This window comes from Dama dama, chromosome 5 (genome assembly GCF_033118175.1).
Source record: "Dama dama isolate Ldn47 chromosome 5, ASM3311817v1, whole genome shotgun sequence".
Classification (NCBI taxonomy): domain Eukaryota; kingdom Metazoa; phylum Chordata; class Mammalia; order Artiodactyla; family Cervidae; genus Dama; species Dama dama.
This window is the reverse complement of record NC_083685.1, coordinates 51769200-51795765: the sequence shown is the minus strand read 5'-3', so window position 1 is coordinate 51795765 and position 26566 is coordinate 51769200. Positions and strand designations below refer to the sequence as shown.

General features: G+C 40.3%; 1 pseudogene; it reads left to right on the top strand.

Moving 5' to 3' along the window:
• The window catches only part of LOC133055537 (large ribosomal subunit protein eL32-like), an 88749-nt pseudogene extending 68957 nt beyond the window's left edge, over positions 1-19792 (top strand).
• The last annotated feature ends 6774 nt before the right edge of the window (positions 19793-26566 follow it).

Genomic DNA, 26566 nt, shown 5'->3' with positions numbered 1-26566 from the left:
ATAATAAGGAAATAACCCTTAATCTATTAAGAGCTGCCTAACTGTCCTGACTGCATGGTCAATGAGCCGCTACGAACGTAAAACTCCCTGGGAATAAAGTGATCTGATGTGTGGGAGGAAATGACCTCCTTTAGGGCACCTAGTACCCTGAAAGGTGATTTACTCTCTTGTCCTACAAAGCACCATTTACTTCACAAGGGTGACATTTTTCTTGTCCATGAGTTTCAACTCAGCTTCTACCATTATCTGCTTGTGTAAAGGGAAGTGAAAATTTGAGCTAACAATGTAAATCCTGTGGACCCCTAAAATTCTTTTTCTCCAGTTGCCTAGATATTTCAGTCAAATGTTTTTGGCCTTATTGCTAATTGCCTTAATTTTGCATTTCACTTTGGAGATGAGGACTGGACTATGTCACAGGATGCAAAAATAGTAAAGCTATAGAAGGAAAGGTTTTCCGAAGTGTTTGAGATAATCTATAATGCTATGTTAAAGAAAATTTGCTTGTGATACACAACGCAGTGATAACTGATGCATTTGTATCTTTCAATGTTTACTGTTTGAGCCAAGGTTTTAATATTTAGATCAATAAACACAGTTTATAATCTGAAGGTTAACTTGGTATTTTTAGCATCAGAACTTGATCACTTCTCACCACCTCCTCTACTAAAAGATCATCTGAGGTACCATCACCTCACACCTGGATAGTTATAAAAGTCTCTAAGCTGGTCTCTCACTTCTTCCCCTAGATGTGGTTCATGGGCTCCATTTGTCACACAGCAGCAAGTTTTCCTCTAAGATGCAGGTCAGCTTTCCATTTCCCCACTAGAAACTCTCCGTGGCTCCTCATTTTCACTCAGAGCAAAGGTCATGGCCCACACTGTGGCCAGAAGCCCTTCAAGATTGGTCCTCAGCAACCTCTCTGCCTGCTTCTTGAGTCCTTGCCACTGTTCCAGCCACACTTACTCACCAGTCATTCCCTGACCACAGGAAGCGCTCTCTCCCCTTGTGACCTTCACAGCTGCCTTTTCTTCCACCTGGAATGCCTGGCTGTATTGCTCATCTGCTCCGGTGTGTGCTCAGTGGCTTCCGTTGTGTCCAGCTCTTTGTGACACCGTGGACCATAGCCTGCCAGGCTCCCATGCCCAAGGGATTCTCCAGGCAAGAATACTGGAGTGAGTTGCTATGTCCTCCTCTAGGGGATCTTCCTGACCCAGGGATCAACCCCACATCTCTTATGTCTCCTGCATTGGCAGGGGAGTTCTTTACCACTAGCACCACCTAGGAAGCCCCCAGTTGCTCCAAAATCTCTGCTTAAATAGTCCCTTATCAAGAATCCTTTTCTGACCACCCTCCATAAAATAGATGATGCTCTCAATATCCCTTTCTTTCCCGTATTCTTTTCATAGAATTATCATCTGATATTTCCTGTGTTTATCTCTGGATTTGTTTATTGCCAGGCTCCTCCCACTCCTAAACATATGTATGAGGTAGGGACTTTATTTTTTTGTTTACTTCTTGTGACAGATTGAATTTTCCAAGATGGCTATAAGATCGCCTATCTTCCTAGAATGTAATATTGACAATCTTCCATCCAGAGATGTTTGTTGGGGATGGTTATGGTTTTCCATTTGAATCTTGGCAGGCCTGTGGCTCTTGACAGAAGTGATTTCCAGGGCTAATGCATAAAAGTAGTCCTCTTGAGATTCTCTTGGAACCCAACCACCATGCTGTGAGGAAACCCTACCTGCAAGAATAGGCTGCAATAGTTTCATTGATGCAGTGACATCAATTGATCAGGTCCAGGATTGACTGCCAGACATGTGACTAAAGAAGCTTTTATGATGACTCCAGGCCTCAGTCACCATCTGACTGTAACTATATCAGCGATCCCAAGGGACAACTGCTGGGTTACCCTAGCCCACCTCCAACTATGTGGCATAATTGTAAGATGATTGTTATTTAATTTTGAGGTCTCTCATTTAGCAGCAATAGGCACTGTTTTTGTTGTTTAGTCACTAAGTTTTGTCTTACTCTTTGCGACCCTATGGACTTCAGCACGCCAGGCTTCCCTGTCCTTCACTATCTCCCAGAGTTTACTCAAACTCATGTCCATTGAGTCAGTGATGCCATCCAACCCTCTCATCCTCTGTCATCCCTCTCTCCTTCTGCCTTCAATCTTTCCCAGCATCAGGGTCTTTTCCAATGAGTCAGTTCTTTGCATTAGGTGGCCAAAGTATTGGAACTTCAGCTTCAGCATCAGACCTTCCAATGAATATTCAGGATTGACTTCCTTTAGGATTGACTGGTTTAATCTCTTTGCAGCCCAGGGGACTCTGAAGAGTCTTTTCCAACACTAGAGTTCAAAACTATCAATTCTTTGGCACTCAGCCTTCTTTGTGGTCCAACTCTCACATCCATACATGCCTACTGGAAAAACCATAGCTTTGACTGCACAGACCTTTGTCGGCAAAGTGATATCTGCTTTTTAATATGCTGTCTAGGTTTGTCACAGCTTTCCTTCCAAGGAGCAAGTGTCTTTTAATTTCATGGCTGCAGTCATCATCTGCAGTGATTTTGGAGCCCAAGAAAAAAGCCTGTCACTGTTTCCACTTTTTCCCTTTCTATTTGACATGATGAAACCAGATGCCATGAATTTAGTTTTTTGAATGTTGAGTTTTAAGCCAGCTTTTTCATTCTCCTCTTTTACCCTCATTGAGGCTCTTAAGTTCCTCTTCACTTTATGCCTTTAGAGTGGTATTACTTCCGTATCTGAGGTTGTTGATATTTCTCCCAGCAATCTTGATTCCAGCTTGTGAGTCATCCAGTCTGGCATTTTGCATGATGTACTCTGCATAAAAGTTAAACAAGGAATAGGCAACTAGAACATGACTGTATCCCCAAGAGCCTGAAATAGTGCCTGAAACATACTTCCTCAATAAATATTTTCTGATTAGATAAATGAGGAAGAGCTCTTCAGGTGAAAAGTATCCTGATTTCTGGTTAGAAACTCCCTTTAGTCTTCTTTATTCTAATGGTAACTCTTGGTTAATTTATTTACATGTTGTACATCCCTTTGTATTTTTAGAAATTTCAGGTTAGCAGTTCCAGTTGAGTTTTTAAATAAATATATAAGCAAATAGACAACTCACAAGATCTGAATAAAGGAAAGTTAAGCTTAAGGTGGGGGCTTCCCAGGTGATGCGGTGGTAAAGAACCTTCCTGCCAATCCAGGAGGCACAGGAGAAATGGGTTCTATCCCTGGAAACCAACTCCAGTTTTCTTGCCTGGAAAATTCCATGGACAGAGGAGCCTGGCAGGCTATTGGCCTATGGGATTGAAAAGAGTTGGCCACAATTGAGCACACACACAAGCTGAATGTGAGGCTTAAATATATAGTCTTTTTGAAAGCATTTTTAAAGTCATTTTAGTTACATGTACATATTTTTGACAGATAGAATATTAGTTTGTCTAGACAAAGACTTTCATGAGCAAGCGGCTAAGGTCTGGTATTATCTGTTGATTGCCTTTTCCTTGCTGTACAGGTAGCCTCCATTTTTCGAAAGTTCACCTTGAACCACTTTGCTTATACGAAAGACTTAATGTTGATACCTATTTTCGCCAATCTGTAAAAATCCAGAGAGGATTTACATGTTTCTGAAAAGAAGTAAGAAGCAGAAATAGCGCTTGCCTCACAGGGGGCTGGTATAGAAGCAGTGGGAATCCTGAGCAGCCAGAGTGGCGCCCCCAAGCTGCTTCCCCAGGAACTACACACAGCATCTCAGCATCAAGCTGCCATGGCTTTGAATTGTGTGAGCATCTGTGCTTTAACTAGACTTATTTTGTGCGTCATTAGCAAGATGTGTCCTAAGGTACTTGCTTCTTTGCTTTATGCCATTTTGGCTCATAAGAAAATTTTTTTTAGGAATAGCTCCACTTTAGATAATAGGGGGAAACCTCTGCTTCTTCCCAGTTGTAATTGCTTACATAGGGAATAGAAAAGCTTTAGCCTAGTTTACATTTCATACTATTACTATAGTAGAATTTTAGACCAAAGAGCAAAGCAAAGCCAAAAAAATAGAAAGAAATCATTTTCCAAGTCACTATAACTAAAGTCACCATGAAGTAAAATTGTTTGGGAATGGGCTCTTTTCTCGCTAAGAAAGACCCATTACACCTGAGCTGTATTGTTTTCCTGTTCACTAACCAGTGTCAAAGCAATGGGGTGTTCTGAGACACAACCCTTAAAAATGTCACCCGTATCCAACTGTAAAAGTCACCCAGCTAGACTCAGTCACTTCACTTTAGACATGAAGGAGTCAAGTTTCTGTCTTGGGACATTTCAAAGAGGTCCTGAAGTGGCATTTCTCTCCTCATTTTTGACGGAGAGTAGCTCACTCTTAGCAAGCCTCTACATCATGACCGACAAGCCTGTACCATCATGGCTTTCCCTGTCACCCATCTGGCTGTTGAAACATGAAACTGGGTTCTTAAGGAGACGTGAGGTAGGAGGCCAGGGTTGGCTGCAGGTTGTTTCTTTGAAAACACGCAGGAACAACAGAGGAAAAGGCCACCTCATTTGCCGTAACATCCTGTAACAGGTAAATCAGAAGTCCCCAACCCCTTGGGCATGGACAGCTACTGGTCCATGGCCTGTTAGAAACTGGGGCACGGCAGGAGGTGAGTGGCAGGTGAGTGAGTGAAGCTTCATCTGTATTTACAGCTGCTCCCCGTTGCTTGCATTACTGCCTGAGCACCATCTCCTGTAAGAGCAGTGGTGGTATTTGATTCTCTTAGGAACTTGAACCCTAATGCTAAAAAAGTCAAGAGGGAATATCCTGAGAAAAAAATGCGATGCAGTTGAATCTTTCCAGAACCATCCTCCCCCTACCCCCCATCTGTAGAAAAATCGTCTTCCAGGAAACTGGTCCCTGGTGCCAAAAAGACTGGGGACTACTAGTGTAAACTGCCCATCTCTGTGTCTCAGAGAGGAAACCTGAGCCATGAGAGGTGCCCTCAGGGTAGCAGAACCATCTAATGACTAATGCCTTCAACTTTCCTACCACTTTCTAGACTTCAGTTCCTGGGAAGAAATTTCTTCCTTCAGGCAGAAATCTACGTGTGTTCCATGGCCCTTACTTTCTCTTTAATCTTGGTGATTTTCTCTCATATTCCTGGGGGCTGACAACAAGTTTACAAAACAGCATAAATGAAATTTAGCGTGGGTTTAAGCAGAGCATGAGGAGTCAGGATTTAAGACCAGACAATTGGAGACTGTGTGGCTACGGTGCAAGATTTGGGCTGAGGATCATTTATGTCCCAGTTGAGTTATCCCAGGTGCCTCTGCATGGAGCAGAGACAAATCTACCATGTGCCAACTAAAGAATGTCACTTGCCACCTGGTTCTACTAGAGTTAGCCATTAGTCACTGCAGTTACTGACCAGCACACCCTGAAAGGAATTCATGGTGAAGATCAAGATCTGTCCTCTGGAAAAAGCTGGCAGAACAGGCCCTCAGATAGTTAGATATTTTTTGCATCTTCTCATACCTAGAAAACCATTAAAATTGTTAACAGAGAAATCTATGTTGAGCATAGAAACTTTCTACCAAAATGTTTTCTTTTTTGAGAAATTCTTTAATTAAAATAAGATAATTTTTTTTTTTTTTGGCATGCCGTGTGGCACGTGGGATCTTAGTTCCCCAACCAGGGATCGAACCCATTCCCCCTGCATTAGCAGTGTAGAGTCTTAATCACTGGACTGCCAGGAAAGTCCCCTAAAGTGTTTTCTAGATTGCATCTACCTCCTTTAGCAAATTGTATGTATATACTGACCTCCCCCTCCACCTCTTTGGAGCAGTTCCTCGGAGCTCTCTGAGAGGCTGTCTCCCTGGCTATTGTCCTTAGCAAGTCCCCAAATATAACTGAACTCATACCTCTCACGTTGCCCGTTTTCTTTTTTCAGTCAACATAAGCACTGCATTGTTTTTAAATCTTGATTCTATTATTCTTTTCCTTTTAAGTTACTAAACTGTGACATAGTTTGTAACATAGCAATACATATTGGAAGACCATTCCCCATCCTGCCTCCCAGAGGAAACACACTTGACCTTTCTATTTTTGGTATCTTCTAGTGGCTACTGACAGATACCCGGAGAAATTTTCTGTTTTATGATTTGTTAAATATAAGACATTGTCTATGGATTTTGTCCTATGATGGGTAGAGACTGTTAAATTAAAATTTTATTTTATTTAGAGTGGATTTTTTTTAAGACAAAGAGAATGATAAGGCTTGTGGTAGAAGAACACTGCATGACTCTCTTCCTCTCCACCCTGAATTTCTGCTCCATAGTGTCAAGCACTATCAATTCGTTTAGCTCTTACTCTGTTAATCTGATTCTATTAATCTTTGAATTTCCCAATAGCATACTTATACCACAATTTTTGATTTTTACATTTTATATCTCTTAAATTTTTTTAAATATGAAGTATAGTTGATTTGCAATGTTAATTTCTGCTGTCTAGCAAAGTGGTTCAGTTATTCATATCCACTTTAAAAAATATTCTTTTCCATTATGGTTTATCATAGCATATTGAATATAGTTCCCTGTGCTGTACAGTTGGACCTTGTTGTTTATCCATTCAACGTATAATAGTTTGCATCTACTAATCCCAAACTCCCGTCCATCCCTTTTGTATCTAGCTCCTGCTTGGCAACCACAGGTCTGTTTTCTATGTCTACACATTATCTTTTTACTTCCTACTATACAAGTTAGATTTCATTTTTCTGCACATTCTACCACCGTATCCTCCGTACTACACATCCTTTTATTGCTTCATGCTCTCGGGAGATTTTTATAGTTTTGGGATAAATTGTCTATAAAATCATTATTATGATTTTGTAAATATTGTTCATAGTTGGGCAACCATTTTTGATTTAATTATATTTCCTTCTTAAACATTTTTATTGGAGTATGGTTGATTTGCAATGTTGCATTAGTTTCAGGTGTATAGCAAAGTGACTCAGCTATACATATACATATAGTCATTCTTTTTCAGATTCTTTTCTCATTTAGTTGTCACAGAAAATTTAGTAGAGTTCTCTGTGTTATAAATTAGGTCCCTGTTGGTTATCTATCTTATGTGTGTGTGTGTTAATCCCAAATTCCTGATTTATCCCTTCCCTTTGGAAACCATAAGTTTGTTTTTGATATCTGTAAGTCTGTTTCTGTTTTGTATCATTTTTGTATCTGTTCATTTGTATCATTTTAAAAAATTAGTTTCCACATATGAGTCATGTCATGTGATATTTGTCTTTCTCTGTCTGACTTCTTTTAGTATGATAATCTTTAGTTGTATCCATGTTGCTACAAATGGCATAGACTCATTCCTTCTTTATGGCTGAGTAATGATATTTTGACACTACTTTGAATGGTAACTGATCGCTCCTTCTGCCCTCTTCTCTGGTCACACAGACGAGCCCTTGTCCAGCACAGGCGGGAGCTGTGCAAGGGTGTGGATACCAGGAGGAGGGGCTCGTTGGGTCCACCTTGAAGACTGGCTACCCCATCTTCTATCCTGGATTCCATGTTCTTTCTTTGGGTGGGTTACATTTTCTGGCCACATCCTGAAAAAGGTTGCCTGGGAAGTAATCTTTTTCAGGTGTTACATCTGTGAACTTGTCTTTAATTTGTCCTCATCCCTGAATGACGGTTTCAGTTTAGAATTCTAGGTCGAGAGCATTTTTCTCCGGAATTGTGAGCGCTTTATTCTTCATCATGTAGTTTCCAGAGTTATTATTGGCAAGTCTGATGCCATTGTGAATGTTTATTGCTGTGTACTCCCTGTCTTTGTGTTCTTGGAACTTTTAGATGTTTCTCTTTATCCTTGTATTTTGGAGTTTCACACTGTGTATGGGAGTTTTTTCCTTCTTCATGCATTTGTGTATTGTCCGGATATGCGATGGGCTCTTTCAATTTGGAAACTTAAGCACTTCAATTCTTTAAAGTTTTCATTTTTTAAAAATAAAGTTTTTTATTTATTGGTAATTTTCTCAGTTATGTCTTTGTGGGGTCATATTTGTTACATGGTTAATCTGTATTGATTCTTTGCTTTTCTTTGTATTATACTTTCTATTTTCTACCAATGTTTCTTTGATATGCTTTCTGAAAGATTTTCTCAACTTTATTTTCCAAGACTTTTATTGATTTTTAAAATTCTGCGTTTATATTTTTAACTTCTAAGAACTCCTTTGTTGTCTGATGAATGTTTCTCTCTCTCTCTTTTCAACACTTTGTCCTTCCATTCTACTTTTATCATTTGGTCTTATTTTTTTACCCCCATTGGATGCTTTATGAGAATGTTTGACTTAGTGAACTTGGACTGTCTATTAGCGCTGAGGAGTGATGCATGAAAGCTGATTGAAACTCTGTGTTCAGAGGCAGGGATTGTCAAGACATGGGCATTAATTTAGGGTAATTGGTTGGTGCTCTTTCATTGATAGATATCTCAATTTAGTATTTATAAATCTTTCCCCCCCCCTTCTTGGATTGTTTTGTTTTAGGGTGTGTATGCTGGGGGATGGATAACAAACTAGGCTTCAGTATTCTAAGAGCAGAGCTGGGTAAGTGCGGTGGGAAATCTCATCACACTTTGTGCACAATTTCACCTGGTTTTCCTGCCTTAGTGGGGTGTTCCTCAGCTCTGGCTGGCACCTCTGAGTCTGGAGCTTGTCTGGGTTTAGGCTTTCAGTAAATTGCTAACATGGAGGGAGACAGTTACCTGATTGTACCAGCTAATGGACTTCCCAGGTGGCGCTAGTGGTAAAGAACACACCTGCCAATACTAGTGACATAAGAAATTTGGGTTTGATCCATGGGTTGGGAAGATCCCCTGGAGGTGGGCATGGCAACTCACTCCAGTATTCTTGCCTGGAGAATCCCATGGACAGAGGAGCCTGGTGGGCTACAGTCCACAGGGTCGCAAAGAGTCTGACACAACTGCAGTGACTTAGCATGCACCCACACACACACCAGCTAATGGAGGGGCCTTAGGATGAGGGGTTTAACTGCTTCAAAGAAAGACTTTCAAACAGTGATGCTCTGGTTGAGGCTCACCTTCCCTTCAGCCTTCACAGGCACTTCCTGTCTCCTATTTGGAGAACGCGTACCTTGACATTACTGCACATTGAGGGGCATTTATTAGAACATTGATTCTCAGAGTGTGGTATCGGGGTCTGAAGGTCAAAAGAATTTATAATGATACTAAGATAAAATTTCCCCCTTTCCCTCACATACTCCTTTGAGCATACAGGGGAATTTTCCAGAGGCAAGATGATGTTGTGATACCACAACAGATTAAATGCAGAAGCAGGTAAGAGAATCTGGCTATCTTCTGCTAAGCCAAACATTACAGAGATGTGTAAAAACGTACAACAGAGCTGATTTTCTCACTGTTTTTCTTTTTAATAAATGTTTATCTTTCATAAAGTATGTTATTCATGTTAACATGTACTGGGTTTACTAATATTGTTAGGTCAATTAATAAATAAATACTGAAAGTATCAGTTTTTGGTAAATATATATATATGTGTGTCTTTGTGCACGCTCAGTTATGTTCAGTTCTTTGTGACCCTAAGGACTGTAGCCTGCCAGGCTCCTCTGTCTGTGGAATTTTCCAGGCAAGAATACTGGAGTGGGTTGCCATTTCCTTCTCCAGGGGATCTTCCCAACCCAGGGATTGAACCCGTATACCCTGGGTCTCCTGCATTGTCAGGCAGATTCTTTACAACTGAATTACCCAGGAAGCTCAAGTATGTTTGTATGTACACACACACACACACACACACACACTCACACTCATGTAAAGGCTTCCCTCGTGGCTCAGATGGTAAAGAATCTGCCTGTAGTGCAGGAGACCAGAGTTCGATCTCTGGATCAAGAAGATCCTCTGGAGAAGGGAATGGCTACCCACTTCAGTATTCTTGCCTGGAAAATCGCATGGACAGAGGAGCCTGGTGGGCTACAGTCCATGAGGTCACAAAGAGACGGACATGACTGAGCAACTAACACTTTCACTCATACGTGTAAATATATATTGGCATATAAATTTACCAAAATGATCAATGTGAACAAAAGTTCTTAGAGGTCTTCAATACTTTTCAATAGTATGAGAGGGTCTTGAGATCAAAATGTCTGAAGTCACTGAGTTAGAATAATACTCTTGGATTCTTCTTTTGCCTCACTCCTCTCTGGGTGACAAGAGCGACTTAACTGAAGAGTTTGGGAGAAGAAGTGGGCAGGCAGGGCTCAGCCCTTTCCTCTCACTTTTCCTTTACGTGATCCTCGGTTCTTACACGTCAGATTGACCTGTCTGTAATAGAGCACGTGTTCTCATCAGCCTTTGATGGTGATCACCTTAGGGTACTGTCCTGTGATGGGACTTGAATTGGCCCTTCATGGCTTATGATTCTGATTGGATAAATCTGTCTAACCCAGGAGTGGAATCAGAAAATTTGTCTAATTCAAGGCATAATAAGCCATGTTTTCTAAGAAGAGCTTTATTTGTAATAAAGAAACATTTAACTTTTAAAAAAGTTTTAATTTTTGTAATGATTTTAGATGTACAGGCAAGTTGGAGAAATAGTACAGAGTGTTCTTGGATTCTTTTTGCCCAGTTTCCCCTAAAGTCAATGTTTTATGTAACCACAGCCCAGAGATAGAAAGCCGAGATAGATCATAGTATACTACAATGAACTAACCCACAGACCTTTAGAATTTCATCAGTTTTCCCATAAATCCTTTTTCTGGTCCCGGATCCAATCCTGGGTTTCACATTAAACGTGACATTTTAATCTCCTGCTGCCCTGTTCTTGCATCTGTGTCTTACACAACAGTACAATAGTGTGTGCTCAGTCGTGTCTGACTCTTTGCGACCCCATGGACTGTAGCCCACCAGGCTCCTCTGTCCATGGGATTCTCCAGGCAAGAATACTGGAGTGGGTTGCCATGCCCTCCTCCAGGGGGTCTTCCTGACCTGCGGATCGAAGTCACATCTGCTTCATTGGCAGGCAGGTTCTTTACCATTGAGCCACCTGGGAAGCCCGCGTCTGTGTCTTAACCGGTTGTATATTCGACTGAGAAAAAGAGAAGTGTTATTTGTCAGCCTTGTCTCTCAGCACTTCCAAGTGTCGAATCTTTCTAGAATTCTCTGGTATGAAGGGATTAGTTCTTGTCTTCTTCCCCCTATTCTTCACTGTGGTACTTTCCACCTTCTCCCTTTGACTATTCAGTTGCCCCAAGTCCACATCTTTGCCAGCTTCCAGAACTTTATTGCTACCTTTCTTCTGCTCCTTTCTGCCCTCCTGTTTCCTGTGGTTTGCCTTTTGGGTGACTGTACTCTCTCCCACAATCTAGAGTCAGTTGCTAAGCCCCACTCATACTCTGAGAACTTGGGAGTGAATATATTTTTATTCCCTTAATGTTATTATGGGGGCTTCCCAGGTGGCACAGTGGTAAAGAATCTGTCAGTGCAGGAGATGTAAGAGATATGGGTTCAATTCCTGGGTCAGGAAGATCCTCTGGGGTGAGAAATGGCAACCCACTCCAGTATTCTTGCCTGGAGAATCCCATGGACAGAGGAGCCTGGTGGGCTACAGTTCATGAGGTCACAAAGAATCAGCTACACCTGATAGACTGAGCACACACACAGTGTTATAATTAGTTGGGTTTTAATAAGAATCAGCAATAAATAATAGATTTAATCTCCTTGTTTGATTAGAAATCTGACCCTGATATGTAAGCCCCAGTTTTTACATTATTTTTGCTTTTCAGTTGAAAACCTCATTGAAATACCTTTAAAGACTTGTATGCTTAAAGCTTTATAGTCACTTTTAAGGCAGACAAAACTATGGAAAAATTAGGGAAAAACTGGGTAACTTTAAAACTAATTTTAGATTTATCTATTCATTGTAAACAATCACTTGTAGGCTCTGATTAGAATGCTTTTTTGTAGTTTACCCTGAATTTCTTAGCTTGGAATCAAAAGCCGTGCCCAGACATTGGTTTTTTTTATCCTTTAGACTTGGCTGGCATCATGGTGCCTCCAGCTACTCACTGATCAGAAATCATTGCAGGTCTCCCCTAGTCTCCTCCTCCTCCAGCTTCTAAAAAGGAAGACTTGCTGGAAGGAGCAAACACTATCTTATCTCTGGTTCCCAGCTCTCAACTTTCTCCTATCATTTTCTCACACTCAGCTGAAAAGGAAGAGTGAGATTATGGCTGTTATACTTTTCAGTAAAGTATTTTGCTATTCTTAATTACTTTTACTTTAATTTGAAAGAAATCAGGTTCATTTCAGTTTATAGCAGTTTTAAGGAGAGTAAAATATTATCTTCCTATCTTTTGTATTAAAAATTTACCTTGATATAGCCATTCCTTGTCTTTATACTTTTGCTTATTATTTTATCTACTGTTTATTTATTATTGAGGCATAGTTTATTTATAGAATTGTACAAATTTTAGGTATACAAGATAGTGATTCATAATTTTTAAAGTTTATACTCTATTTATAATTATTATAAAATATTGACTATATTCCCTGTGCTGTACAATATATCCTTGTATCTTATTTATTTTATACATAGTAGTTTGTACCTCTTAATTCCCTATCCCAATCTTGCCAGCCCCTCCTTTTTTTTCCCACTGGAGAGTCTTTTATTCTTGCTGTGTTTACTAGTTTGTTGTATTTTTAGATTCCACATATTAATGATACATAAAGTATTTGTCTTTCTCTGTCTGACTTATTTCAATAAGCATAATACCTTCCAAGTTCATTCATGTTGCTGTAAATGGTAAAATTTCATTCTTTTTTATGGCTGAGTAATATTCCATTGTATGCATATATGAAAATATATACCATATTTTCTTTATGCATTCATCTGTAAATGGACCCTTCATTGCTTCCATATCTTGGCTATTGTAAATAATGCTGCTGTAAACATTGGGGTATGTGTATTTTTATATTAATAAACTGTGTGCTTCATTATTTATTATATATTCACAAATTGCATCCATTGCTTCCTCTTGAGATGGAATGAGCATGGAGAAGGGAATGTAGGGATAGTTTCCTTGACTGTGATGCTTTATTTATTAAAAGATTAGGAGCACATATTAGGAGCATAAGGTCTGGAGCACATATGGCAAAATATTTAATGTTTATTTTGGGTGGTGGAAATGGGTATCTATAATGCTGTTTTTACTCTTTGGCATTAAAATTTTTTCTTTTTCAAATTCATAACCCTTTTTTAAAGTTGTATATAGCTTAATTTTCCTGGGAATCATAGTGACTACATGGTCTTCTCTCCTTGGGGAATGAATTACTTTCTGTAAGTGAAAGGATTCTGGCCCATCAAAACTTAACTTTTAGATGTGTAAACATTATTTTCCAGGTCACATCTACCTTGGTAAAACTTGGAATGGTAGAAATGATTACAAAGCAGTATTTCTATATATTTTTTCTCACTTGGTCTGCAGAAATTCCAGCCCTCTCAAATGTGGTGAAATGGTCTGTGTGTGGTAAGTTGTTTTAGTCGTGTCTGACTCTGTGCGACCCCATGGACTGTAGCCCACCAGGCCCCTCTGTCCTTGGGATTCTCCTGGCAAGACTACTGGAGTGGGGTGTCGTTTTCCTCTTCCAGAGGTCTCTGAGAATTATCTATAAAATCGAAGCATGATAATAATATTAGAATATATGCAAAACAGGACTCAAATATAAATATTGCCCACATCCAGAAGCAGGAACTGCCTCTTTCAGCGTGTCAGAAAGTTATGAGTTAAGTTGAATTAATACATTATAAGAAAAAGCATGTCAGTCAGAAAAGAAAGTAGATGATCAGTAATGAAAGTCTGCAAAGTTATGGAAGTTGACTTGCCCTAACATCCCAGCTGTGCCCAAGAGAAGTTCTGGCCTGTGGCCTTCATCTCTCTGGGGACAAGAACAGCTTTTTTGAAATGACACAGCTGATAGGTCCCCACATATAACAGTCAATCCCATTAACATCAGGACTTAAAGACAAGAGGGGCTGATTTAATTCTATGATCACTAAGTTAACAGGGTACAACTCGAGGTCCCTTTGGCAGTTACATTTCTTGCTTTAAAGACATTGTTTGCGTTTAGATTTATATACTAGTCATTTGTATGCAGGCTTCATTTGAATGTATCCATTGAAGAATGATCTGCTTACTTTCTGATTATGAAAAAAATCAATTAGTTGAGCTTGCAAATTTGAGAGAAAGGATTCTGGAGAAGTATGAGTTCACTGAAGTTCTTGGTAGCAGACTCTCATCTTGGCCCCACCCTACCAAGACAGATAGCCCACAACAAACATAATGTAGTTACATTAGAACATTTAGAATACAGAAAAAAAATCAGTCACAGTTTCACCAATGTTACAGTTTTGATATTATTGTTACTTTTGAGGTGCTTACATTTAATCTTCATGTGTCTGTGTTGTATATAAAACTGAGGTCCTGAATTTTTTTTTATCAGAATGGTAACTTTTATTTTTTATTGAAGTACAGTTGATTTACAATGTTGTGTTAATTTCTGCTCTATAGTAAAGTGATTCAGTTATACATATAAATACATTCTTTTAAAATATTTTTTCCATTATGATTTATCATAGGATACTTATTAATAATATAGTTCTCTGTGCTATACAGTAGGACCTTGCTGTTTATCCATCCCATGTATAATAACTTAAATCTGCTAACCCAAGCTTCTACTCCATCTCTGCCCAACTCCCCACCCCGCCCCCACTGGCAACCACAAATCTGTTCTCTATATCCATGACTCTTTCTGTTTCATAGATAGGTCCATTTGTGTCACATTTTAGATTCCACACATAAGTGATATTGTATGGTGTTTGTCTTTCTATTTCTGGCTTATTTACTTAGCATGATAATCTCTGGTTGCATCCATGTTGCTGCAGATGTCATACTTTTGTTCTTTTTTATGGTTGAGTAGTATTCCATTGCAAATACGTACGCATCTTCTTTATCAGTTTATCTATCAATGGCCATCTAGGTTGTTTACATGTCTTGGTTATTGTGAATAATGCTGATATGAACATAGGGGTTGCATGTATCTTTTTGGATTAGAGTTTTGTCTGTATACGTGCCCAGGACTGGGATTGCTGGATCATATGGTAATTCTCTTTTTAGTTTTCTGAGAAACTTCCATACTGCTTTCCATGTTGGTTGTACCCATTTATATTCTCACCAACAGTGTAAGAGGGTTCCCTTTTCTCCACATCCTTTCCAGCATTTGTTGCTTGTAGAGTTTTTAATGATGGCCTTTCTGACCAGTGTGAGGTGATACCTCATTGTAGTTTTGATCTGCATTTCTCTAATAATTAGTGATATTGAGCATCTTTTCATGTGCCTATTGGCCATTTGTATTTCTTCTTTGGAGAAATGTCTATTTAGATCCTCTGCCCATTTTTTAATAGGGTTGTTTGTTTTTTGTTGTTGAGTTGTATGAGCTGTTTGTATATTTTGGAAATTAAGCCCTTGTTTTTTGCATTGTTGGCAAATATTTTCTCGCATTTTGTAGGTTGTCTTTCTGTTTCTTTTCCTGCACAAAAGCTTGTAACTTTGATTAGGTCCCATTTGTTTATTTTTGTCTTTATTTCTATTGCCTTGGGAGACTGACCTAAGAAAACATTGCTACATTTTATGTCAGAATGTTTTGCCTATGATCTCTTCTATAGGTCTTGCCTTTTTAATTAAATGTTTCTTTTTTGTCTACAGTCATTTCATAAATTTTTATTGAATTGATATTGTATTCTAGGTATTGCTTAGGTGCTGGGTGAATAAAAGCTTTTGCCTTCAAGGAATGTACCTTCTAAAGTGAGGGAGAGAAAATAAACAAAGGAAAGATTAAACAAGTGGCTTGTCTGATGGCAATCAATGACATGAGGAGTCAGTAAAGCAGTAGAAGGAAGGAGAGAGTGATGGATGTGCTCCAGGAAAGGGTGCCAGGGAAGAGTTCTCAGAGGAGCTGGTGCTGAACAAAGGTCCAACTCAACTCTCAAGAGGATACATTATTAAATGAAAAGAGGGAAGATCAAGAGTGAGTTAGATTTGGGATTACTGATGTATATTACTAAAAACCAATTTATTTCTTCAGACTTAGGAGTGGGTTAGATATATTACAGCTATTAAATCTTTATCAGCCCTGGCATTTTAGAATATTGGACATATTTATTATCTCAAAATACAGGCATGTATGTTTGTAGCACACTCATTGGACTAGAAGGGAAAGAGTAATGTGTAAGTGTGAATGCTTCCATGTAAGAAAGATTCATTGGACCCTCCTGAAAGATTCCAGATCTTTCAAGAATCTTACTCTCTCTCTGTATGTTAAATACTCAAGTAAAGGAACCAACTTTTGTGCCCCAAATTACTAGATATAATCACACCCCTCCTAAGACTTTCCTATCCATTACAGAATCTTTGCTTTTATTCCCCAGATTAGAATCTAGGTTCATGTCCTTGATAAAGTTTTCACAGTTAGCTGACAGCCATCTGAATCAAATTTATTATGAGGGGATTTTTGACTGTCCTATTTCCAGCTAATCTCTCTTTCACCTAATCAACGCTTATCAAGCTCATATTATGTGCCAGCTATTAAGGAGTTGAGGCCAGAGATGGAAGACATAATCCCTATCCTGACAGAGCTCTAGCAGCGGAAACAATCGGCATGGCAGGACAGGTGCTGTGATGGAAGCAGGGCAAGGCGTGGAGAGCAAGAGGCCTGGGTAGGCAGCCTGTGAGGTCTCTAGAGCCCTCCTTTTAAAAGGAGACACGATATCAAGGGCATATGCCATAATTTAGTTAGCAATTCCCTTATTTTTTGTGCCTGACGATTGCTTCTAATTTTTCATTGATATAGGTTAGAAGCAATTTCACTTCTAGGTATGTGCACCAAAGAATTGAAAGCAGATACTCAGACAGATACTTGTACACCAGCATTCACAGTAGCATTGTTCTCAATAACCAAAAGGTGGAAACAATAAAAATGTCCAAGAATGAATAAATGGATTAACAAAATGTGACATATATATGATATGTATTATACGCCTTCTGATGCTGGATACAGTATGAACAAACCTGAAATAGTATGCTAAATAAAATAAGCTAGACACAAAAGGACAAATATGATTCCACTTATATAAAGTACATAGATTAGTCAAATTTGGAGAGAGAAAATAGAATAGTGGTTACCAGGAGCTAACCACTCTTGAGGAGAAGGGAATGGGGAGTTATTGTTTAATGGGTACAGAGCTTATGTTGAGAATGATGAAAAAGTCCTGGATATGAATAGTGGTAATCGTTGCACGATAGTGTGAATTTTCTTAATGTCACTGACTGTGCACCTAAAATTAGTTAAAGTATATATGTATCTTTTATCACAGCTTTATATTAAAAAAAAAGCTGAGATGGTATCCCAGTGCATATAGGAAATACATATATCCTAATATGTAATACAGATTTCCCAGAATTTGGATTGTTTCCTTATTTTAGAACTTGGAAGAAATCTTCCTGGATCAGGGTTTATGGCATTTAATAAATATCACCAAATTCTTTTGTGAAAACAACTGTGCAGGTTTACAGTTCTCCCAGGTACATATATAAGTACTGATATCATTATTCATATGCCAACCTGTATCCTTGACTAAACGGAAGAAAATTGATTTGAAAATTCACCAGTGAAGGACTAAGCCTTGAGTTAGGATCCAGATTAAATTATGAATAAAAACTATGGTGCCTTGTTTTAATATGCACTTCTTTATTAGTGAGGTGTGGTGTTGGAGAAGACTCTTGAGAGTCCCTTGGGCTGCAAGGAGATCCAACCAGTCCATCCTAAAGGAGATCAGTCCTGGGTGTTCATTGGAAGTACTGATGTTGAAGCTGAAACTCCAATACTTTGGCCACCTGATGCGAAGAGCTGACTCATTGGAAAAGACCCTGATGCTGGGATGGATTGAGGGCAGGAGGAGAAGGGGACGACAGAGGATGAGATGGTTGGATGGCATCACCAACTCAATGGACATGAGTTTGAGTAAACTCCGGGAGTTGGTGATGGACAGGGAGGCCTGGCGTGCTGCAGTTCATGGGGTTGCAAAGAGTTGGACACGACTGAGTGACCTAATTGAACTGAACTGAACTGTCTTGGTATTTTTTTTTTAACTGGATGTATTTCCTATTGTGTGGGTTCACTGGTTTCTTAGAGTATTTTAAAATTCATTTCTCACTTTAAGACAGCTTAGCAAAATACACACACAAAAACAGGGTGTTTTAAAAGTGAGAAAATTGGAGCAGAGGGAAACTAATGGTAGAAAAATAAAATGAAGACAAGGTAAGTTATTAAATATGGAGTTTACCGAGGGATCTGGCTAGAGGAAGGCAACACATTTGTCACTGAGTTTTCTGGAAGCTAATGGGAAGAAAGAGAAACAAGATCCATAGCTTGATGAGTTCAGCCAGCATTTGCTTGGTTAACATCACATTAATTCCTGGTATAGATTCTGAAACAAATTCTTCCTGTGGGTTCATATACTAGACTGCATTGAAAAATCACAGGAGCCATATTTTCCAACCCACCTGATTTTGCAAAACCTCTTCACTGCCACTCAAGAGGTGGAGTCTCTTTCCCCCTCTCCTTCAGCCTGGGCTGGCCTTGGAACTGCTGACCTGGATTAATAGAACCTGGCAGAAGTAAGGCTGCATGACTTCCAAGGCAAGGCAGTGAAGGGCAACCCGGTTCCCACCTGGCTCTCTTTCTTGGAAGAGATGCCTGGGAAGCCTGGAGCCCACATGTGAAAAGTCTGGGCACCTTGAAGTTGCCATAATGTAAAGACCATGTGATTGAGATAAAGAGATGCATCCAATCAGATGGAGCTGAGTGGGAGGAGATGAGATCCCTGCTGAGCACTGCTGAGGTTGCAGATTCATGAGCCAAAATAAGTTTTGGTTTTTCTTTTTAGATTTTTTTGGTGTGGATCATTTTTTAAAGTCTTCACTGAATTTGTTGCAATATTGTTTCTGTTTTGGTTTTTTGGTCCAGAGGCGTGTGGAATTTTAGCTCCCTGTGGGATTAAACCTGCATCCCCTGCATTGGAAGTGCAGAGTCTTAACCATTAGAGCTCCAGGGAAGTCCCTCAAATAAATTTTATTTGTTGCTTTAAGCTGGTGTGTTTTAGGGTGGTTAGTTATGTAGCAGTAGGTAACTGGGATAGTTTATTTAAAGAAATTATAAAACTCTAGCAACTTCTCTTCCTTGGCTGATGCCTGTGAAGTTGGCAGTCATCTCCATCTCCGCACATTGGCTGCTCTCAGACCCTTTGTGAAGCCCGATGATCATCAAAAAGAGGGTCACAAAGTTCATCTGACACCTGTCAGACCGATATGTGCATATTTAAGCAGAACTGGAGGAAACCAAGAGGCATTAACAATGGGGTGCGCAGGAGATTCAGTGGCCGGATCATGATGCCCAACATCAGTTACCTGAGCACCTAGAAAACAAAGCACATGCTGCCCAGCAGCTTCCACGAGTTCCTGGTCCACAACTTCCAGGAGCTTGAAGTGCTACTGACGTGCAACACGTGTCACTGTGCTGAGACTGCTCACAGCGTCTCCTCCAAGGACCGCAAAGCCGCTGTGGAAAGAGCAGCCCAGCTGTCCACTGGAGTCACCAACCCCAATGCCAGACTGTGCAGCTAAGAAAATGAATAGACAGCTCCTTTGCACATTTTGTTTGTGTTAATAAAACCGTAAAACTCAGACAAAACAGTAACAGAAACAAAACAAAACAAAAACTTTGCAACAGTGTTTTGCAGCATCAGTGTACCAAACACATACGGGATTGAGCTGTTGGGCTCTGTACAGGCTGAAGCCGGGAGCTCCAGTGCCCACCAGCTGCTTCTTAAAGACCATTTAACTCTCACAGAAAACACCTTAAGTAAAACAGTTTCCTGGTAGAGGCTTATATTTATTTGATGGCAAACTATAGGATATTCTAGACTCTTTTTTTTTTTGATCAATTCAGGTGTGCCAGAAAGAGATTCCAGATACCTGCTAAGAGCTCAAACCAAATGTGCATAATTGGGATCTATTGTTGGAAGGATAGTGAACTTTTTGGGAGGTCTGATTCTTTCTCCTTCCTCTGATGAATGTCACTGTTAAGCTCCTATAATTGGCACGCTCTCCATGGAGAGGATCCGACAGAGGGCAAGAAAGTCTGGGCCTACCCAGGAAAATTGTGACTGACTGAAGCTTTACGTGGGACCTTTGCCTCCACGGTCCTGTTTATCTTCCAAAATTTCTATTGGATGGCAAATTCCTTTAGGAAAAGGGGGCAAGTTTTATTATAGCTCTGGGAGCTGGCAGAGAACCAGGATGGATATAGCCGTCAGTTATCACGTTAAGGATGTGAGAATGGACTCGGGGTCTAGAGAGGCTGGATCTAAATCCTGCTGGTGCTACTCACTAGCCAAATGACTTCAGGCAACCTAGCCTCTGAGTGCCTCAGTTTTCTCCTCCATAGGAGTACTCATAAGGGAGCAAGGGTTAAATGATTTAGAAGTCTCTCGAATAGTCTGTGGACAGTGACTGCAGCCATGAAATTAAAAGATGCTTGCTCCTTGGAAGAAAAGCTTTAACAAACCTAGACAGCATACTCAAAAGCAGAGACCTCCCTTTGCTGACAAAGGTCAGTATAGTCAAAACTATGGTTTTTCCAGTAGTCATGGATGTGAGACTTGGACCGTAAAGAAAACTGAGCACCGAAGAACTGATGCTTTGGAACTGTGGTGCTTGAAAACACTTATGACAGTCCCTTGGACAGCAAGGAGATCAAACCAGTGAATCCTAAAGGAAATCAACTCTGAATATTCATTGGAAGAACTGATATTGAAGCTAAAGCTCCAATACTTTGGCCACCTGATGGGAAGAGCCGACTCATTGGAAAAGACTCTGATGCTGGGAAAGACTGAGGGCAGGAGGAGAAGGGGGCGACAGAGGATGAGAGTCTGAGCAAACTCCAGGAGATAGTGAAGGGCAGGGAAGTGGGCGTGCTGCAGTTCATGGGGTCACAAAGAGTTGGATACAACTTAGCAACTGAACAAGAATAATGTGTGGCATAGAAGTGCTACGTGTCAGCTGCTGCCGCTGCTACTGCTACTCCTATTAATTTTTTATTGGAGTGTAATTGCTTTACAATGTCGTGTTAGTTTGTGGTATACAACAACGTGAATCAGTTATATGGATACATACATCCTCTCCCTCTTGATCATCCCCCTCCCCATCTTACCCTTCTTGGTCATCACAGGGCACTGAACCGAGTTCCCTGTGCTATATACAGCAACTCCCCACTAGTGAGCTAGTTCACACGATCCTACTGCCACTTCTATACTGTTACCACTACATATTAGTAATGGGCGCTCAGTGACGTGTGCTAAGTTTACAGGCTTTGATCCCCTCCATTCAGCTTTCATCTTCTACCTCTTGAGTCTTCTGCCCACCCCAGGCTGTGGGTGCTGTGGCTGCTGCCTCACCCTCGGTGACCAGGTCAGCCAGTTTGCCCTGGCAGTTTCACCACCAAGAGTTCATAATCACACACCTCCAGGCCAGCCTCCCAGCTGCCGGTCAGTCCCACCCCATCCTGACAGCATTTTAGAGAACCTCAGGTTCTCTAAACCTCTAAAATTTAGAGGTTTAGAATCCTGAACCCTCCATCAATTTAGAGATATACACTGGAAAACACATTGTGTTTCTATCATGGCTCCTATTAATAAATAGTTCATTGTGTTTATTTAGCTCTATGTCTTTTTCCTATGCTTGTAGTAAAAATATGTGGCGGAAAGAATTGTTTTTTTTGTTGTGTTGTATGGGTGGATGTTGTGTTTGTCTTTTGAAGATTTGTGTTGTGAGCTCTTGACGTAATCTCTCTCTCTTGTGGATTTAGGATCTTTTGGTGGAGGTGTTTGTGTTAAGTCAATTCAGTCATGTCCAGCTCTTTGCGACCCCTGACCCCAGGCTCCTCTGTCCATGGGATTCTGCAGGCAAGAATACTGGCGTGGGTAGCCATTTCCTTCTTCAGGGGTTCTTCCTGACCCAGGGACCGAACCAGTGTCTCTTAAAGTCTCCTGCGTTGGCAGGCGGGTTCTTTACCGCTGGCGCCACCTGAAAGGTGGAGATGAGCAGAGTGTAGACTTTAACCCCTGTGGCTGAGTTTTTGTCAGCAGTTTTGTGTCAGACAGCTTAACACTTACGTGGTTTGCTCTTTGGTCTCCATTGTGTACTAAACAGAGCAATGGCTTGGGTGTCAGAAGACCTTGATTGATGCTTAAATCCCTTGGACAATTCATTTCAGTTGAGCCTCAGTTTTCTAATCTATAAGAGTGGGGCAATGATATCTCTCTCAATTGTTTGAGGGTTTAATACAGTTATTCTTATCAGCCTCACTGCTAGTGAGGAGGGCTTTGTGATGATGAGGAAAAGGTGTTCCCACCTTCAGGCAGACACAGCCTCGTCCCCAGGATCTGCCCTGTGGGTGAAGTGTGGGTTGTGTTCCCTGCTCATCCTCTTAGCTGGGTGGATGCTCTGGTACAGGTCAGAAGTCTACAGCTGTGTGTACAGACTCCATGACTTTTTAAAGTTTAGTTTGTAATGATAGAATGTCATACATATACTTGTAATTATTATTAATGGTACATTCTGTTTCTCAAACACTGTCCTATCTATCTATCATCTGTCTATCTCTATCATTTAATCATTCTACCTCTTTTCATAAAGGATTTGAGATGGCATTGATTAAATCACAGAATCACAGCTAATATTTGCATAGTGCTCTTTCATTGATCTAAATTCCTCTGTTTCATCCTCATAATGGTCTTATGAGGGGAGTATCCTGTCTCTCACTTTACAGATGAACCAACTGAGTCTCAGACACACATAATAAATGGTGGAGTCAGGATGGAAACCCAGATTTTCTGGCTTATATCCATGTTCTTTTACCAATATCATGCCATCCAATCAGGTTGTCACTATGATAAAGTATGATATGACAGAACTGTTTTTTATTTTCTGTACTATATCTCAAAAATTGGAGCTGCTCTTCAGTAATTGAAACTGGACAAAAAAAAATCAAAATCTATTATTATAAACACAATAGAGACATATGGAATTTGTCCTCTCTTGGTTTATGTACTATCTTTAGCTGTTAGGGAATTTAATTAAGGGATGTAGTTTACATAGAAATGAACTATGCTTAAAAGGGACCCAAATATCCAGAGAAAAAGGAAGAAGAGGACAACATTAATACCTACAGCTTCAGTAATCACTAACATCATTTATTATGACTACTGTCTATTGCTGTGTAAATATATCACATATGATCTTATACAAGGGGGATTTCTGTAAGAAGTATTCTGCTTAAATACAATTGGATTTCAGATAAATCCCATATATCTGTTTCATATCACCCTTTGTTACAGGATTTCAAAATGCTTGTGAAACACTAAGGAAATTAAATGATATCTAGTCTCTTATCAAAAGAGCGAGAGTATTGCATTGATGGTTATGAGAAACAGGAGCAAAGAGATATTTCAAAATTGCCTGTATGCCACTCAGAACCACAACCCTGGGTTTCAGAAGTCACCCATTGTTAGATATTTTCTTAGGAAGGATACATTTTCATGGTTTGTTTGGCTGTATTCAGTGCTGTTTCAACCTCAATTTTATTGTTCAGAGTAAGCATTGTAGTTTTTATTTCTATGATACCAGATTTTGGGAAACTTTACAAAGTAAATTGGATCTATTTCCATAATTCCAGGTCTTGGTTTTTTTCTTTTTCTTTTTTTCCCTATAGGATGAAGGTAATGTTTGCCACCTCAACCCTGGAAAAATGCCAAAATCAAGTGGCTTTCAGAATAAAGAGAGCCTGCTTCTTGTGACTGATCTTGAAGTACAGGAAGAAAGAGATTGACCCCTTCTTGTAGCTCTTATTGGGGAACAAGACGTACGCCCACACTGTAGTCTAAATTTGTCATTGGTGTCTCAAGAGACATGATTTGATTTGTGGCAATACCAAGTCCAGATTACAGAGAGCAAGAGAGCCCATATGGTGCTTGGCATCTTGGCAAGAAACATGAGTTAGATAGGGACTTGTTGGTTTTAATCTCAAACAATTCTCATAGAATTCTTTTGCACATATAAGGAAGCTTTAGAATAGTTTAGTCCAACATCTTTGCTTTCTATGAGGAAACTGGCTCCAGAGTGGTGAGATGATTTGCCTGGTGGTGATACCAAAACCAAGGCTATGGGGCACCAGCCTGTGGGTCCCTCACCATACCATTTGGCCACTTCCTTTCCTCTTCAAGGTGAAGACTAATGTATTTACTAAAAAATCAGCATAGATAAGAGTTATTTAGAATTTTTTCGGGGTATTTTGGGCACTGTGCTTTCTTCATTATGTCATTGAGTCTTTTTGAAATGCTTTGACTCTGCTAAGCTGTTGTTACTACTGAGGCTTACAGAGTTAAGAAGGACCTTGATCTGAATAGTACACCTGTGAGAACCAGGATTTGAGCCCAGTCTTATCTCAGAGACCTCACTCTCAGCTGCCACCTGACACTCACCCTCTTCGCTGCAGTTTCTTTGCTCTGCTTCTCCTTGGAAAGGAATTGAGCATCAGCCCAAGTGTTGGAGCCCAGGGGAGAGACAGTACTTCACCCTCGAAGTGGTTACTCACTGTCTCCTTTTCTCTTTTTTATACTCTTCTTTGTCCTTCTTTCTACAACAGTCTTACCTTTTGCGTTCTCAAAACTAGAGGCAGTTTCTGACTTGAATTCTCATTTCCAGCTCTGGATTTCATCAGAGGTTTGCCTTCTTGTTTTATTTATACGTTTGATTGTAAAGATCCTTAGGCAGAGATTTTACTGTTTGTTTTTTTTTTTGGGGGTAGTCTTATTTATTGTATAAGGCTATGTATACTTTGGCACACACATAAATATTAACATAATAATGTTGCATAGATTGTAGGAGATTTATATGCAGTCATTCTTTACAAAAAGCTGGTAGTTTGTTTGATTGCTTTTGTGAGAGAGATTAGAAGTGGGTCCCTCAGCTTTTCTCAAACTTACTCACGTTCTTTCTATTGAGGGCAAAGAAAATGTGTTTTCCCTCTGACTTTATTGAAGTTTGGCAGGTAGAGAACACTTGTTGCATTAAGAGTATTTCCCTGTTTAGTTGAATGGCTTGCTGCCTTTGGTTCTATTTAAGAAAATGCACTGTTTGTGGGTGAGGGATGTAACAATGAGGTACTTTTGTGCCTGAAAGCATTTCTGCAAAGTGCTAGGGCTTGATTTATGGTGTGAACATTGTTTGGAGGATGATAAATATGCAATGTGGATTCAGTGTTTATCCCAGCAATCCAAACTGCACAATTTCTTTGCATCCAGGGTCACTCAGTAAGTGACATTCGTCTGCCTGTAGCTGGGTATTGGTTTGCTTCTAAGTGCGGTTCAGACATGTCCAACATAGCTAGTGAACCAGGGGCTGGATTAATTGAAAATTTCAGTTTGTTCTCTTAGGGGCTGTGTAGTTTCCCAAGAAGGAACACAGGCAGGTTCTCCTTCTGGTGTGCAGATGTGTCCAGGAATCTCTGCTCACCTGGAGGGGATGCCCGCTGAAGTCTACACTCAGGGGGGCTTAGGAGACTTCTGGGCAACCACCATCTTTGATGAGAGAGATTGACTCCGCAGCAGGTGGAGATGTTTTGAGGGCTGTGTCTTGCATGTGGCTTGGATCTGTCTCCTTGGCACAACTTCTCTGCCCTCATGGCTGGAAGCAAAAGTCAGATTTGTTTGGTCAACATACCTAAACAGTGGGGCACAAGCGCTCTCCACAGAGTGGGGTGGTCCGTTCTCCCTCTCCTTGCCACGGACCACTGCTCACTTGGCTCTATTAGGATCCTTGGTTGTCTCATTCTAGAGAATTCAGTTCATTGGCCATCACATTTTCCCCCGCTCTGCACAGAGGTCCTTGAGAGCCAGCTGGCTTCTGTCGTGTTCCCCACTGTATCCCCAGCACTTTGTATAGGTCTGCCTCCTAGCGGAACTCAAACACCATGTTGTTGGATGGATGGAGTTTGGGTGGAGGAAGGCAGTGATGCTCAAGGCTGCACTGGGGTGCCTGGAAGAGCTGGGATGAGCTTCTGGGCCTTGTATGGAAGTAGGAAGGGCTGGGGAGTAGAGCTGAATGGTGGACCAACCAACCAAGTCAGAAGTGAGCTTGATACTTGTTTTTGAGGGTTGTTGGTTTTTGTTTTGGTACACATTTCAGATTTGTATTCTGTCTTTCTTAGCTTCTACCGTATGATTTCAAGTTTATAGCAGCCTCTTAGTTTACAAGAGCAGAGCCTTCAGTCGATTTCACTAATTGAAGTCAGTACCAGTCACAGATCTTAGTGACCTTAGTCACTTTTGCATCTGCCATTTGTTTCTCCTC